The following is a 15,276-nucleotide window of genomic DNA, read 5'->3' on the forward strand; positions in this document are numbered from 1 at the left end:
ACCATCTGAAGAGCTCTGCATCCTTGCTTTTTGAGTACTTTACTGGATTCTTATATCTACCTCTCTACTCACCCTATCCCTTCCAATACCCCAACACTAGCTAGGTAAGAAAGAACGTTAGAGAGGAAAGGGGTGTGGATCTCTTTAGAATCAGTCCTGCTAATTAGGGGCATCAAGTTCCTTGGGGGCAAGTCCACTCTTCATTGTCAGGATAGCTCCAGTTTCTTTCTTCTCATCTCTTTGTTCACGGCCACTTGACAAACTGCAGCAACAGGAACCACCACAAGTAGAGGGAACAACTGCTTCCACAGCCTCTCAGGACTCTGGCATTTTTATACCTTCTCAAGAGACCCTAGAATTCCACGTGTAAAAATCTACCTTCAGCTGGAAGAATCACGCCTTTGCCAGAGCATGAGACAAATCATAGTTAGCTGCTGTGTACGATCTGAAGCAGCCCCACATCCCACACCTAGTATTAAAATAAGCATATTCACAGAACATAACTGGGTTTTTAAAGAAATCAGCATTCCTACTATACTAACTTTCCTTGATTCCACTCTAACCTGCGGAGAGGAAAAAAAATCTTTGAAGGGAAGGAAACACCCTTTCCCTCTATAGGATAAGGTTTAAGTAGTACACATGGACTCTCAGATCCCACCTCTGAGTCTACAGAGGGCTCAGGGAGGCAAAATCTACAGAACTACAGTACTACAGAATAATCTTTCTAAGACTAAAAGAATAATGATGAGAAAAATTACAAATACAAATATTTTTCTACCATAACAGCCCTGCTGTTAATGGATACATGCATTTATAGACTCTTTTTTTTAAAAAAAAATCTAAATTTGATGTCGATCATTCATCTGGTTGGGCCGGTAGAAAATTCAATTGTACTCACTCTTAGCAGCCACTTTTCTGACAGGACTGTGAGAAGTTTTTAGGGCTTACACAGGACCAATGTCTGGTGAGCTTGCTTGATGAACCACTGTGTCTTGCTTCTCTTAACATGGACTGTGGTGGTCAGGAAAGCTGGAGCTCCCACTGTGGGGTCTCAGGACTTAGGGCAGAAGTCTTATTTATCTGTCTGATGTGTTTCCTTCCAAGCTTCCGGCCTCACGTCAGTTCTCAATCTTGAAGGGAGATTCTTTTGTTCTGGGATATATAATTCTCCTTTTCTCTGCAATTTTCTACAAAACATGGGCACAAGATCTGTCTTTTTAGGGGATTCTTTTGAAAACAAGAGCCATTAAGGTTGAAGCAGTGCTTCACAGCGTCTGTGAATGAATGGTGTGAATCATTTACCTTCACAAATGAGCAAGGGACCAAGAGAGTAGTGACTGAGAACACGAGGAGAGAATGTAACTTCTTAAAAGCAACCTGAGCCACATAGTTGCACTGACTGTAATTTGCCACTGTTTCCCACCTATTGTCCTAATGATTTGACATCCCAACACACAACCTGAACCTTCTTGTCCAACATCATGGCTTGTCAGAGGGAGAACATGTCCATTGGAATCTTGGTTCCATGAATGCATTTACAACCCCTTCTTACATTACATGGGGACTTCATTATACCTCAAAGCATGGTTTTGTGGCTTTCAGACTTTTAATTCTTTCTGGTTGATATCTTTTACTTTGCCTATTTTTAGTCTTTTATCATAGAAACCCAATTTTCATACTCCAAAGTATGTTTACGATGCTATTTCATCTTGCAAGTGTTCCCAACTACCACCAAGCACCTTGGAGCACCTCTTTGAACCTGCACCTTCTTCATGTATAGCGGAAGATCTCAGAAATAGATCCCACTTTAGGCCTTCATTTTACTTTGGTCTAAACTTCACTGAGAAAGTCTCTTCCAGTCCTGGATCATCATCTGGCAAGAGCAAAATGATGTCTTTTTCTCAGATACAGTCTTGTCTAACAAGACACATGACATGTGAGAACTGCTCAAAGATGATATTTCCCCCCTAGATCAAAGCACTCCCATGGCTCTGAGTAGTAGCTTGTGGGTGCACACCTCTAGTTTCTGTCTGTGTTTTCTCAAGACCTCCTCTTCTCAATTTGGTCTCTAATGATGGAGATTCCCATTGAACCAAGAACCCACCAAGGGGTCATAGGATGATTTTATCTTAAGAAGGGAGAGAACCTTTACCAGTTTATACATTTGACAAAGGATTCATATCTAGACAATAGAAAGAACTAAAAACAAAACAAAACAAAACAAACAAACAAAGCCCAGCAAAACCATAAAGCAAAACAAAATGGAAGAAGTCAAAGAAACAAATGACCTAATTAACAAATAGGGTCTAAATGGAGTTCTCAATAGAAGAAATAAAAATGGCCATGAAATACCTCAAAAAAGTCTTCATCATCATTAGCAATCAGGAAAGGCAAATTAAAGGAAATTTTATCTCACCGCCATCAGAATGGCAAAGGTCAACACAATGATTGACAACAGATGCTGGTAAGAAAGGGGATTCACCATGCACTGAGGGTGGGCATGGAAATTGGTGCAGCCACTATGGAAATCAGTATGGAAATGTCCCTAAAAATCTATGGCTCCGTATGGCTCCATGGCACAGGACCCAGGGCCTGGACACCCTACTGCTCAGACCCCTGTTCAGCCATGCTCACTGCTGCTCCAGTTATAGTCGATAGGAAAAAGAAACAGCTCAAGTGTTTTATAACTGGAAAGGTAGACGAATAAAAAGTGAATACTGTATATACATGCTTGCTCATGCAAAGCCAGAAAGAATAGAATGTTGAAACCTCTTTATTGCATTCTTCTTTTTGAAAACTTACCTGCAGGTAACACTTCATGCCTGTGGCTCTGTGCATAGTAGCAGGGCTCTGTTTTCCTAGACAATTGTGGCTCAAAAATAAAAGCTGTTAAATCAGGAGACACAATCAAGATCTATATGGCTTTCTTCTCAGACATGACTGTATCTTTAAAAGATTATTATTATTATTATTATTATTATTATTATTATTATTATTATTATTATTTACACAACACACACATGGGTGTTTTGTCTGCATGCATGTATAGGCACCATACGCATGCCTGGTATCTGAGAAGGTCAGAAGAGGTCATCAAATACCCTGGAACTAAAGGCACAGCTAATTGTGAGCTGCCATAGAGGTGTTAGGAACTGAACCCAGGTCCTCTACAAGAGCAGCAGATGCTCTTAACTACTGAGCCATCTCTCTCCAGCCCATGTCTATTATTTTTTTGCAGTTAAACAAATCCATTCACACCTGGCTTCCTTTCTTTCTCCTGGGATGGAGCATACATGGAGAGGCAACACACAGAAGAATATTCGCACGGCTTCTGTCTGTGAAGATCCTCACACGGGGTCCCTTAAATGAAGTCCCCCTTAAGAGCCGGAGATGGTCCAGAGCAGTGGCCTCCTCTTGCATAGAGTTATATTTGTATATTTGCACAAGCAGGACAGGTTGGGAAGTCACAGACAGGGAAAATATAATAAAAAGGGCCAGATTCATTTTCTCTTTGGTTTCAATATAGTAATTTTCTTCTTTCCCCTTTCAATATGACCAAAAGATTTAATTTGAGCCATGCCACAGGAATGTGGTTTCCAGGAGGAAAAATTTTCAAATATCCACCTCCCTGCCCCTCACTTTAAGAAGAATAATGTCATATAGTGTGTACAGAAATACTTTTGAGACGTACTTTTTTCCCTGACATTTGCCTCCTTTGTTATGTAATAAAACAAATAAAGATATATTTAAATTGGAATATGTCTTCCAAAAGAGAACTGTAAGCAAGCTACAATTATTCTTTTGATTTTCTTTGAAAAACAGAGCCACTAAATTTTGTTATTAAAAGAGTAAATTTAATGGTGAGTATATCTTTTTGCCAAATTCAATATTTTATTTTTCAAAATAATTTCTCTTGAAATATTTTTTGAACTTTTTCTGAGAAACTCACAGTCTTTACAAATAGCAAATTTCAAACAGGAGCTCATAACTCCAAGTGTTTCTTGGTAGAGTTGGGACCAGTTGGGCTGATGAACTCTTGGTTGCCCCTAGCGAGGTCACAGGCTGGAGAAAGGAGCTATCCAAGATAGCCATAGGCATATATATATATATATATATATATATATATATATATATATATATCCCTCTATCATGTCCTGAGCTTTGTTGAAATGCTCTATCTGTATTACTCCTCTCTTTCCTTTTATGCCTCTGGATTTGCACAGACTTTTACAATAGCCCTTACTATTGTAGTGTTTCTTGCTTATTTCTAAGCCTGGCACGTTTCCTATATAAATCCAAGATTCACAACCTGATTGCTCTCACTTCTTTCCCCACTGCCCTGGAAGAGTGCACTTATGGGGCACCGTTTCTTGTTCTTTTGTTTTGTACCTCTCTCCACCCCACCCCCGGCCTGCTAAGCTTAGATTTGCTGTCAAATACAAGGACTTAGAAATTGTATAAGAGACAAAACTCAATGCATCCTTTTGCTTTTCTCGTCTTAATTCGTGAGATCATACTCATAACTCATGAGCCACCAGTGGCTCACCTCCCTCCCCTGGGAGGTTGCTCCTTGTTTGTTTTTACCTTCCTATAAGTTGGGGGTCCAGCTAAGTGTCACAGTGTGGCATGTGCTGTGTCTGGTTGATATCTGTCACCTGTGCTGCTCTGTACCCTCAGCTGTGTGTAGAGGCAGGGGTGTGTGTGTGTGTGGTGGGGCTGGAGGATGGAAGTGGAGTCCCTGGCTGCGGACGGCTGTCTGAATTAGGCCTGGGGCCATTGTATTGCCTTTTGATGCTCCTGGGAGGGAGGCTTGCTCATCTGTTCTTTCCCCTGGCCCTCGATGGCCAGTTTCTACTGTATTCCCAGGGGAAGGCATTCTTGCTACATAGAACATTGTGTTCTACTCCAGGAGGATCCCGCTGAAACCGGAAGATAAATCTCAGTTGTTTCACTGGCCATATACAGCTGTGTTAGCATGAGTTGCAGTGATTCTTAGGAGCCACTTGGTTCACAAACATGCAATAATTATTGGCTGCCGTCAGTCCTGTTATCCTCGTGGGCATTACTACCAAGATTTTGTCTCCTTCCTTTTCTAAGCCTGGGCCCTGCGCATGCCCTGTAAGCTCCCCATCTTAATTCAAGAAAGACTTCTGCAGCAATCGGAAACAAGCTTCAGCAGGCTGAGAGTATCTCAATCTGGTGGACTTGGGTCATAAACCTACCAGGAGTTCAAGTTATAGCCATAGCAGGTAACAGTGGCAGTATTTACCCCCTTCCACCCCCTTCCACCCCCTTCCACCTTTCAAGAACTTTCTGCATGTTATTTACTCAACCTGCCGCATCGACTGGTTGGGAAGGCATTGTGTGGTCCCCGGTTCCATTATCGTCCTTACCATCTAAACTTCCCATTTAATCTTCCAGCTCACAACCATATACTTCAGTCACTCCGCCTTTCAAAGCCTCACTTCTCCATTTTTGTGCTGTGCAGCAGCCATTACAATTGTTCTTTTCAGTTATTACTATGACACTTAGTGCCGGCTCATTTGTTCGTTCGTTCATTCATTCATTCATTCAACTACTATTTGAACCGGAACTGAAAATCAGATGCAGAGTTAAGCAACACATATGGAAATACAGATAAACTCTTAGAATACCGTCAAGCCATTTAGTAGGGCAAATAAGTGTAGTCCTCTGTTGAATGAGAAAAGCTTGCATGAGAAACGATTGAACCTACACAAAGGAAGAATTCCGTCTCCCTTGAAGGGTAGGTGAAAGAGGAAACGATTTCATTTCACCAGGGCAGAGGTTTAGAGGGACTGAGAGGAAGCGAGTTCTGACCATCAGTCAGTGCCTAGACAGCCTGGGGAGGACACCATCAAGACGCAACAATCTGCTGTCTTGACTATACTGTGGGGTACATACTTTGAAGAGGATCATGGGATTGGAACATAATGGTGAGGGTCCTCACATAGCTGTGCAATTCTACCACTGGGTGGAAGGAAAGATCACTGGGAGGTCTTAAATTGATAGAAACCGAGCCAGCTTCGGCCTGTCTCCTCTTAATTAAGATCAAGCCTATTGAAGTTTTAAATTAGGTTTCTAATTCCTTCATCATTTCCATCAAAACTCAGAGTGAGTGAGGACACCAAGGGTGAATGACCACACGACTGATAATAAGCAAAGTGTACACACAAAAGCCTGTTACTGTCACACTAGCTCCGCAGCTTTCGTGTTCATTAGTGTTGGAACCTTTTTGAATGGAAATTTCCAGTATTCTAATTCGGCTGACTTGTAATTTAGTAAAATAGGCATTTGTCTTAGCACAAGTCCACTGGTGCGAGTGATATTATAGGAGGTAATGTAATCAATCAGCTTGTTTGGTTTTTTTTTTCCTCCCGCTTATTTTTTTTTCTTTCCTTTTTTTCTACATGTAAAAGGAAAGGCAAGGAAAATCTACTCCAGGCCTGGCAATTCTAGGACCTTGAATGCCCACTTGTATAGGGGTCAGACTGGTGGCCCAGACACTCAGTTTAAAGCCCTGAGTGCTAGAGGCCTATCTTAGTCAGTGTTCTGTTACTGTGAAGAGATGCTAGAACCGCAGCAACTCTTATAAAAGAAAGCATGTAATTGGGGTCTTGCTTACAGTTTCACAGTTCATCATACGGCAGGAGCATGGCAGCAAGCAGTCAGATAAGGAACTGGAGAAGCTGAAAGTTCTTCATCTGGATCCACAGACAGCAGGAAGAGAGAGCTACTGGACCTGGCTTAAGCTTTTGAAACCCCAAAGCCTACCCTCAGTGACACACTTCCTCCAACATGGCTACACCTACTTTAGCAAGGCCACACCTCCTAATCCCTCTCAAATTGCACCACTCCCTAATGACTACACAATTACAAATGAGGGATATATGTCACACACACCCTCCACTAGTCTCAAAGACCATCACCGAAAATGTGGCAGGAGGATCACAAGGACGAGAAGTTGGAAAGACCCAAACTGAAACAGTAACATCAGGACATCACACACACACACACACACACACACACACACACATGCACACACACACACACATGCACACACACACACATGCACACACACACACACACACACACACACACACACACACTCACACACCTGTGCACTCACAAGGTCATAGAGGCATGGGTGCCTACAGAAGGCAACATACAAGTTCAGGCCAGTCAACATTCCAGCATGCAGAGTAGTGTGGGGGACAGCAGACCCCACTCTTAGCTGAAAAACTATTAGTCACGGAGAGTTTCTAGGGGAAGGACTTTTCTTTAATGGTGAGATCTCTGGTAGGTTGGCCTTACCCCAGTGAGAGGCCCAGGCTTGTGAGGGTATGGGCAACACAGACTGGACCAGGTGAGGTACACAAAAAGAAAATAAGAGGAGACAGTGTTTGGATGGGGATGGGGATGGGGACAGGGACAGGGATGGGGGTGGATCTAGGAGGGCACATGAAGAGGAGTGGAGGCAAATATGATCAGAGTATATTGTATGCTCAGCAGTGAATATCTTCACTCTCTAAGCCATTCTTTTTTTTAAAAAGTCTTCTCACTTCTTTAAAGGTACAGTGCGGTCATCTTATGCACACATTTTTTTATCTTGTCTTTTTTTTATTATGCACACATTTTTAATGTTGTGAAAAGAGTTATTGGTTATGAAGCCAAACCCATAAAACTGGTGGTTTGGAGAAGGACGAAAAGGCTCAGAAAACCAACAGTTCCTATTCTGAACTCGGGCCAGGAATGGCTGAACACTCATGTAGGCTCTTCAAAGGCAAGAAAACAAACAAATGTTGAAAAACCACTACTGCTTCCTCTGAGGATTCCCTTGCGGGGGCTGCGTACACCTCCCAAGGCCAGACTGACGATCTGAAAGAGAGAGATTTGGCTATTAGTCTCCACAAACTGGTCTGTTCCTAGATGGCGCTGATGTTAAAGTGCAAAGATCCTTTAAGTGTAGATTCTTTTGAGAAGGGGATGGTATTAAGGACATTTCATTGGTCTGTGGTCCTTGGTCACTGTGTCCAGTCAGCAAAATGGTCCCAGTTGCTGATCTCTGGCTGGCAGGCCAAATTCTGGCCAAAATGCTCACCGCACTGTGGACAGAGCTGGCATGCTTACAACTTGGATGTCCCTTCCGGGACTAAATTCCCAATATTGGTCAGATGTGAAAAGTACTGGGACTTCTGCCCAGAAAATACTTCAGGAGTGACAAGTAATTAGAGGCAGGCTTGGGACAATTATTTATAACTTGGGACACTTCCACATTAAAGACTCCACCATCTTCTCAAGAGAGACTGGCCAGAGCACTCGGCTCTGCTTTATTTGCCAGCAAGATTCACCAGGCTATGTCCTCTGCCATTATAGTCTTTTGAAAAGAGGGGATAATATATTTGTCTTTAAAACGTCATTAGTTATTTCTTCTTTGCTTTGACTTGTCCAACTACTCCTCTTGCTTGTACAGGCCAGTTCTGTGTGTACAGTTTTCTATACTTAACAACTTGTTTGGTCTGTTCTTTTGGAAAAATAGTTACACAGTGTCCAGTGCAGATATTAGCATTGGCCTTAGCTAGTTACATAGTAGCGCATGGCCGGGAGAGGTTTGTTTGAGCTTGTTTGAGCCGTCCCCATTGCATGAAAGGCTGTTTAGTCTTCCCTGAGCTCAGGAAGGACCATAGTTAGGAAGTGAGTCAACATCCCGCAGCATCCCACATGGACCAGGCTGAGACGCTCTGTTTTCTTTCTTGTATGTGGTACCGTCTATAGTGTCTCCCCTCTTTCTAAATCTGCTCTTCCCAGACAGAGTTGGTCTAGAAGTTGTTTGTGCTCAGTGGTTTTGGGGGGACTTAAGAATAGCAAGGCCCAGAACATTATTATTATTTTCAGCTTGCTTTCAAAAATGCCATGCATGGTATGCATTTGCCTGTATGAAGTAAAAATGGTAGTGCCTGGTAGGACAACACTGTGGAGGATGGGAAACAGATGCCCTGCTCAGACATGGGGACTGACTGGAGCACACCATGGTGACTGGAAGGAGTAAGAAAGCATCCATACAGTAGGAGAGCTGTCATGAGCTCCTGATCTAGATGGCACAAGCGCATCATGTTCACTGTTTCACTAACAGGGTCCTGATTTCCTATCACTGTAAGGAGCTGAGGAATGTTCTAGTGCAGTTAGATTATCCTATGTCGCAGGATTTTGCCTGTCCAATTACATTAGGGCACTGGGAGGCCTTTGATTGGACAGGGAAAAGGGAGGCAGAGCTAAGAGTTGCAGAGACAGAGAGCAAAGAGAAAGATGGTGGCGGTCTTGAATCAGTGTGGCTATATAGGTTGTTATGATATTATAAAGGTTAGAATATTGGGATAATTTGTCTAATCTAGGTGGGCAGCTTTTATCATTATCAATTGGTTCTGAAATTATTGTATTGGCATCTTGTATATTGAGAATTTATTGATATATAAATATGATTGGTTAACGATAAGCATTAAGTCTTGTTTTTACCAGGTCACTGGGCATTGTGTTATCAAACTACGAGGATGGCAGATCTATTTGGTTACTGGAACATGGGACATAACTGGAAAGACCCCCCAGAACATAGTGTTGTGGCCCACTGGTGCAGGTACCAGAGTGGGAATGTGGCCGGGTGGGGTCAGAGAGTTGGTGGGTTGAGAGAGCAGGAGAGCAGAGAGTTAGCAGGTCCATTTTTTAAAATAATATTTCTCACAACAATCCTGTTCCCTGATTTTGATTCTATACCACTTCTCTTAGATGAAGAAAAGCAAAGACGTGGATTGCATTGCCAGATCAAGAATTTATCACAGCCACAAAGAAATTTCCTCAAAGTTTTCATAGTATGGTATGATTTTTTTTTATTTTAAGATATATTTATTTATTTTTATGTATAGGGGTAGTGCATGGTGTGTGTGTGTGTGTGTGTGTGTGTGTGTGTGTGTGTGCCTGCAGAGGTCAGAAGAGGGAAACATCCCCTGGAAGTGGAGTTATAGATGATTGCAATCTGCCCTGTGGGTACTGGGAGCTGAATTAGGGTTCTTTGCAAGAGCAGTGAGAGCTCTTAACTGCTGAGCCATCTCTCTTACCTCTGTGTCGAGAGTTCAAGGGTAAGGTCCACAGAACAGATCTTGAGAAAAGCAAGTGTCTTACTGAGAGGTGATCCTGCACATTGGGGCAGGAGGGTTCTAGAAGAGGTGGGTAATAAGAAGACTGCTGCTGTTAAACAAGGTGGTAGTCAGAGTGCTGGAGCTCACTCCTCTTTAGAAAGTCTGGGAACTGTAGAACAGACTGAAGACATCCACCGGGGCAGCAAGACAGCAGAGCATCATCTTCATGGGCTCAAAACTGCCAATGGGGACATTAACACTCCAGGGCTTCCAGCCTGTATTGAGCAAGGACAAAGTATGTGCGTCCAACACTACAGAGAGAGCTGCATTGCCCTCAGGTTGTGAGACTCAGAATATTGCTGGTGGAGCAGACAGTGTCTTCAGAGAATGCTGACTTGTTCACCTGAATTTTTTTTAAAAGTCGAATGGTGCATTGAATTAAATGGCCAATAAATCAATTGAAATTTTGTTGAAACATTTGCATAGTTTCAGCTTGCCTTCTCACTAATTGAATACTTATTAATTAAACATGGGAATAAAGTAATTCAGCATTGTAAAGACATCGACACCCCCCCCTCAAGTAAGTGTCAAAGCCAGAATAATCATTTGTGAGATAAATCAAAATCATATACCACTTAAGAACCACTAGGGGACCAGAGTGACTTATACTGTCACTATCAGAGAAGCGTGACATGAGGAATGCGGCTCTAAGCAGTGCCTTGCCAGGTACACCAAAGACCCTGGGTTTGATTCCCAGCCATGCAAAAACAATGATCTGAGCAAAACTAAGCCCCAATATGTGCTAATGTGTTAAGAACCAAAGCCAGTTTAATCCATGCTTTAAAGATGGCATCCTAAAGGCTGTGCTTCAGCATTATCTCAGAGGTAAGGGTGAAGGGCTGGGACAATGGCTTTGTGTAGGGACACTTGCTGCACATGCTGAGGAACCAGGTTTAGTTCCCAGTACTCACATCAAGTGGCTCGCAATCACCTGCCAACTCAGCTCCAGGGGTCAGGGATCTCTTTTGAACCCCAAGAGCACTGAATACACACAGTAGACGTATATCGAAGCAGGCAAAACATTCACATATGTTTTTAAAAAGGTAAAGTTGGAAATATATCACCTTCTTATAGATTCAAGTCTCTAATTCCAATAGGATGTTTTACCTTCTCTGGGATTTGACGCTTCACAGTCAACACCTGAGTTCAGCAGTGCTGTCGCTGCGAAGGACCGCTTTTCTCCGTGCGACTTGACTTGCTTCTTGTTGGTTCTCTGTGCACTGAACAGATTTTCATGAACGTGTTCAGAAAGAAAGGAAGCTGCACAGAAGCATGTGATGGATGTAAAGCTGATGGGACATCATTCAAGTTACCTGCGGTAACTTGAGCTTATAAAGTTTGACTTCTTTTCTTTTCTCTTATTCTCACATTTGTGAAACCAAATGGGTAGAGATTTTCTGAACAGCGGTCAATTCCTCCACTACCAATCCTGGATATAACAAGACATCCTATAATTTAACCACAGTTTTTTCAGAGTGCAAGCTAAACCCATATGTTAAAGGCAAGTCTTACAGGAACCCTTGCCCCATCTCAGATACCAACCATAACAGAGTGGGCCCCCAAGCCTCGTAAATTCTGCTTGGTTGGAGTACAAATTGTGGCACCCACAATCCTGTCCTTAGACTATGGTGCTCTACTAGAAAGCCTCTTAGAACATGAAAAACATGTCTTAGTTACTTTTCCATTTCTGTGAAACAAAACAAAACAAAACACCATGACCAAGGCAACGTACAGGACGAAGGTTCTAGAAGAAATAAAGTCTGTCATTGCCTGGAGCCATCTAGGAGAGGCTAAAAGCTAGCAGGTGATCTTTCTGAGATGGTTTCAGTATGGACTGGGAACCACAATAGATGAACTCTTCAAGGCAAGGCTAAAAGACAACATTTTAGGAAAGATTCTTGCTATTAATATGCCTTTTCTATTATTAAATATATATAACAATCACTAGGTATTAGCCTTCCCTTTTGGGCAGATTTCTGCAGATCACTGAAGATGTACTGTCTTGTAGTGATGCTATATAGACAAATAGATGATTTCTTAATTCTTAATGATGATCCTTTAAAAATTCCTAAATTTTACTAATAATTATTAAGCCTATTACAGCAAAACTGCTAAAGCCTTCTCTGATATGAAAACTGCAATTAGAACTCTGCCGGTCTTCATGTGTCATGAGCTAATGGCTTCTAAGGTAGAAAGCAGGCATTTACAACTTAGAACAAATTCCTTAGGGCTATAAAACAATCAAAGGTCACAAAAGGAAACTAGTGATTTACTGTGGGTGCAAGGACAGAAGATAAAATATGGACTAGGTTTATCTACACAAAACTTCAATGATAAGTTAATTACAAAAATTATGGTTTTTAGCTTTCCACGAACCTGTGAAGCTAGTGACAGATAATGAATGTCTAGTTTGATAACTACTCTTAATAAAACACATGTAAACATCTCTGTTACAGATTTCTTACTCAGTTTATGGTTTGAATTCATGTTTGAACTTTTAGTGACTTTTGTAACAAATGGACGTTTGGATAAACCATGTGATATATTCATTACATCTATTACATTAGAGCTGAAGGAGAGAGCAAGATCAGGAGGAGGAAGGAGAAGGGCAGCAGAGTAGAGCAACTTAGAAATTAAGAGAACATATAGTCTGATAGGTTTTCCTCCTTTTACTTTCCCTTAGAAATAAAGATTACAATCCTTTTTAAAAGTGTCTCCCTTTTTTCTCCCTGGGAGACATTCCTTAGTTGACAGGGAGTTAAACTCTCAGCCTTATAGCCCATCTCAGAGAACCTGTGAGAAAAGAACAAAGGACCTCTTTACTTTAACCCTTTCTCCCAGTGTTAAGCAAAAAGTGCCAATAGATTCAGAGGCCTGCAATTTTTGGTCTCAGAGTAGTATAATAGCAACCCTAAACTCTAGCAAGACCAAGTCTTATCCCCACCCATGCTCTTCCCCTAGCTACCTTCAAGAGAGAACCAGCACTCTGGAGCTGGCCTCCAGCATGTCAGCATCGTAGAGGAGAAACTTAGCTGGGAACTCACATCTCAAACGACAAACAGGAAACAAAGAGAGTGAACCAAGACTGGACCAAGTCTTCCAGCTCTCAAAACTCACTCTTTCCACCACCAAGGCCACACTTCCTAAACCTCCCCAAACAGGCCCGGCAAATGGGAGGCAAGTATCCAAATGCCTGAGAATGTGACGGACATCTCATCCAAACCACCACAGTCACTGTGTCTAGTTTATTCCTAAGGACTTCTTGAAGGTTGTAAATACACAGCCAGATACACTCGTGAGGCTCAGAAGTCTCCTCAGCCCATGAGTGCCTGGGGTGTGCCACTGTGTCCACTGTCTTTCATGTTGCTGTGATAAAAACACCTGACAAAAACTCTTAAAAGAAAGCGTTTATTTTGGCTCACAGTTTGGGAATTAAATTTTTTTATTTATTTTATTTATTTTTACTTTTTTGGTGTGTGCACATATATATAATTTTAATGAAATCACACTGGCTTTAGACATTTGTTTTAAAAATTTTTTTTAAAAGATTCTTTAATCTTGTTTTATAGTCTAGTCTTTATCCCCCTCTCAGTCTGCCCTCTGACTGTTCCATATCCCATATTCCCCCTACCCCAGTCTCCAAGAGGATGTCCCCACCCTAACACTCCACACCCCACCAGATCTCCCCACTCCCTGGGGTCTCAAGTCTCTTGAGGGTTCTGTGCATCATCTCTCACTAAGTCAAGACCTGGCAGTCCTCTGCTGTATATGTGTTGGGAACTCAAAGGGATGGACCTTAAATGAAGCCTTATAGTAGGGAGAGCGAGCTTGTGAAGTCTGTCTCCAGTGGAAGGACAGGTCATCAAGTGGAGGGATAGGGTTGCCATCCCATGGTGAGGAACTCTGATCCAGAATTGTTACTGTCTAGGGGAACTGCAGGGACAAAGATGGAGAAGTGCCTGAGGCAGAGGAGGTCCAGTGACAGGCCCAGCTTGGGATCCAGCTCAAGGGGAGGCCCCAAGGCCTGACACTATTACTGATGCTATGGTGTGCTTACAAATAGGAACTTAGCATGACTGCCCTCTGAAATGCCCAACAAGCAGCTGAAAGAGTCAGATGCAGATATTTACACCAAACCAATGGACAGAAACTGGTGACCCCTGTGGCTGAATTAGGGAAAAGCTGGAAGTAGCTGAGGAGAGGGTGACCCTACAGGAAAACCAGCAGTCTCAACTAACCTGGACCTCTGAGATTGCTCAGACACTGAGCCACCAACCAGGCAGCATACACCAGCTGATAACATTTTTATTTTGCTTTACTAATTTATTTGATTACTTGGGCAAGGGGTAGACACATACCATGGCAGGCTCCTGGAGGTCAGAGGACAACTTGTAGATGGCTATCTTCTTCCACCACGTGGGTCTTGGGGAGCAAACTCAGGTATCAGGCACCCCTGCCTAATGAGTGTTCTCATTGGCCCTACAGTTTTGCGATACAATCCATGTAGGGGGGAACTGACAGCAGCAGGAACTTGAGCAGCTGGTCATAATGTCATAGCCAGAGAGCAGAGAGCAATGAACCCAATAGAGACAATCTCTGTGGCACATGACTACTTCTGCCAACAACCAACCACTGGTTCCCAAGTGTCAGCTAAGTGTTAAAAGCTCAGGTATGTTTAAAAGGGAATTATTATGACTAACAAAGAATTCTTGTATCATCATCATCATCATCATCATCATCATCATCATCATCATCATCATTATCATTATCATAGAAATTCCAAGAATTTTGGAAGCTCTGGGAAAAGAATGGGGGTGGGGTACCATAGCTACAGTTCATGTTATGGCATAGTCATGAAGGTCAAGGAAAGACTGGGCATGGCTCCAAATCAAAGATATCTAAGAGACATGAAAGCAGAATGTTATCACCTACTTTTCCTCACAAAGAGATTATTGTGACAGCTTAGAGGCTGGAGACCAGTTGCAATGATGTGTCACTAATGTAGCTCACTAATTTGGATGCCATGTGTGGACACAGGACAGTGTTCTTATGAGGGATTCAGTACAAA

At 42.4% G+C, this 15,276-nt stretch overlaps 1 long non-coding RNA gene across 2 annotated transcripts; it reads right to left on the bottom strand.

The window, feature by feature from the left end:
- Window positions 1–7,283: 7,283 nt before the first annotated feature.
- Window positions 7,284–14,879, bottom strand: Gm31048. 2 transcript variants are annotated; one of them, XR_389447.2, is made up of 3 exons: window positions 14,567–14,879; window positions 11,316–11,428; window positions 7,284–7,896 (listed from the first exon to the last, which is right to left on the bottom strand). It is a non-coding gene; the product is annotated as a predicted gene, 31048 (long non-coding RNA). The 2 variants fall into 2 exon arrangements; XR_389446.2 differs by having other exon boundaries at window positions 11,316–11,468; window positions 14,567–14,591.
- Between the last annotated feature and the right edge of the window lie 397 nt (window positions 14,880–15,276).

This window comes from Mus musculus, chromosome 5 (genome assembly GCF_000001635.26).
Source record: "Mus musculus strain C57BL/6J chromosome 5, GRCm38.p6 C57BL/6J".
NCBI classification, from domain to species: Eukaryota; Metazoa; Chordata; class Mammalia; order Rodentia; family Muridae; genus Mus; species Mus musculus.